This window comes from Gossypium hirsutum, chromosome A04 (genome assembly GCF_007990345.1).
Source record: "Gossypium hirsutum isolate 1008001.06 chromosome A04, Gossypium_hirsutum_v2.1, whole genome shotgun sequence".
In the NCBI taxonomy this organism is placed as follows: Eukaryota; Viridiplantae; Streptophyta; class Magnoliopsida; order Malvales; family Malvaceae; genus Gossypium; species Gossypium hirsutum.
In genome coordinates this window covers 45,854,075-45,856,326 of record NC_053427.1, presented here as the reverse complement: position 1 = coordinate 45,856,326, position 2,252 = coordinate 45,854,075, and the positions used below count along the sequence as shown (strand labels likewise).

At 36.0% G+C, this 2,252-nt stretch overlaps 1 non-coding gene across 1 annotated transcript; it reads right to left on the bottom strand.

The window, feature by feature from the left end:
* Positions 1–1,480: 1,480 nt before the first annotated feature.
* LOC121228496 (small nucleolar RNA R71) lies at positions 1,481–1,586 on the bottom strand. The gene has a single exon (XR_005926072.1). It is a non-coding gene; the product is annotated as a small nucleolar RNA R71 (small nucleolar RNA).
* Between the last annotated feature and the right edge of the window lie 666 nt (positions 1,587–2,252).

Here is a 2,252-nt window from a genome sequence, read left to right as displayed (position 1 = left end):
CTTTCTTTCATAAGTATGAACTAAACCCCCTAAATACCTAAAGGGAATGAAACATAAGACGGATCTTGTTATTATTATCTGAATTGTATGATAAATATTTGACATGTTCTTAATTATGTGTTCTTAATTCTTTTTTTAATATTCCAGGATATTAATTCAAGTTAAGCTCTTATTTAGAGGAGGAATAGACCCTGTCTAAGACTAAATTTGTCATAATTAAGCGGAGTTGATTGCACACCTAGAGATAGGGTGATAAGATTTTGTCAGATTAGGGTGAAACCTAATAAGGGAATCCATAGATCGAGTTAATGCAATTCTAGGGTGTTAATTAGAAAGAGATTTCAATTATTCAACCTAGGGTTAGACGTTATTAGTATCGAGAGAGATAATAATATAACTTAGGGATTTCTACGGATCAAGTCAAATGAATAAATCGTCTGAATCAGAGTAAAATAACTAGTGAAGTCTAGGTGGATTTTTCCTTAGGTATTGTCTTAATCAATCGAATTTTCCCAAAAGTATTTTCCTAAATTTTCTTTCTGTGTATTCTTAGTTAGTAATTAGTTTAGATAACCAAACCTCTTAATTTTTAGGCTAGATAATAAAAAGGAAGTAAATACTAGTACTCGTAGTTCCTTTGGTTCGACAATTCGGTCTTGTTGAACTATACTACTGTTCGATAGGTACACTTTCCTTAATCGTAATAATAAGTTAGTCTCAAGAACGATTCTTTCATAAATCTTTAAAACCTATCATGAATATCACGTATCAAGTTTTGACGCCGTTGCCGGGGAACTAGGATATTAGGAACACTCAATTTTTATTACTTTAGCCATTTTACTTTTATTGCAATTTAAATTTTTATTTTTTTTTCTAATTCTTCATTTATTTTCTTCTGACAGGTTTTTTAGTTTATGAGCAGAAGGAACCCGTTAGGATCGTTACTATTTGATTCGATTGCACAGTTCACAGAAATCGAAGAGAAATAAGGCGAAGCTTACGATACACAGAGGAAGAGCAAGAGGATGATACTTCAACCACATCCGAGGAGATGGCTGAAAACCAAGAAAATTCGCTACCTCCTGCAATTGCTGTTAATCAGAATCCTGCTCCGCACACTATGTATGATTATGCTAAACCTTCTTTAACAGGAACTGAATCGAGCATAGTTAGACCTACTATAGCTGCAAATACTTTTGAACTGAAACGTAACACAATTCAAATGATATAGCAATTTGTTCAGTTTGATGGTTTGCAGGACGAAAATCCCAGCGCTCACTTGGAAAACTTTTTGGAACTATGTGCTACATTTAAAATTAATGGTGTTTCTGATGACGCCATTCAACTTCGGTTATTCCCTTTTCCATTGAGAAACAAAACTAAACAGTGGTTGAATTAGTTACCTCGGGGGTCAATCACTACTTGGGAACAAATGACCGAAAATTTTTTATTAAAATATTTTTCGCCGACTAAAACAACCAAATTACGTAATGATATATCTTCTTTTGTACAGATGGATTTAGAAACACTGTAAATGCATGGGAGAGATACAAGGACCTCTTGAAAATATGCCCTCACCATGGGTTACCACTCTGGTTACAGGTTCAAACCTTTCATAATGGCCTGAATCCTTCGACTCGGCAGATGGTTAACGCAGCTGCTGGCGGAACCATCAATAATAAGACACCTGAAGATGCCTATGAATTTATAGAGGAGATGTCACTGAATAACTATCAGTGGAAAGCCATAAGGACAAAGCTAACGAAAGCAGTCGGCGTTTATAATGTCGATTCGGTCACCATGCTCTCTAATCAGGTAGAACTCTTGAATAAGAAAATTGATGGTTTTCTTAGTTCTTCACAGGTTCACCCAGTAATGCAGTGCGAAGCAAGTGGAGGTGGATCAAGCAGTTCAGAATACCCACCTTATGACTACAAGATCGAGAACGAGCAGTTAAATTACATGGGTAACAATCCTTGATCTCAAAACAATCCTTATAGTAATACTTACAATGCAGGTTGGAGGAACCACCCAAATTTTCATGGGGAGGCCAAGGGAATCAGAGACCACCACCTCCAGGCTTTCAACAACCACCCTACCAACAAAAGAAAAAGCTGACCCTTGAAGAGATGCTAACAAAATTCATCTCGGTTTCAGAAACTCATTTTCAAAATACCGAGATAGCCTTTAAAAATCAACAAGCGTCAATCCAAGGGCTCGAAACTCAAATAGGTTAGCTCGCTAAATTGATA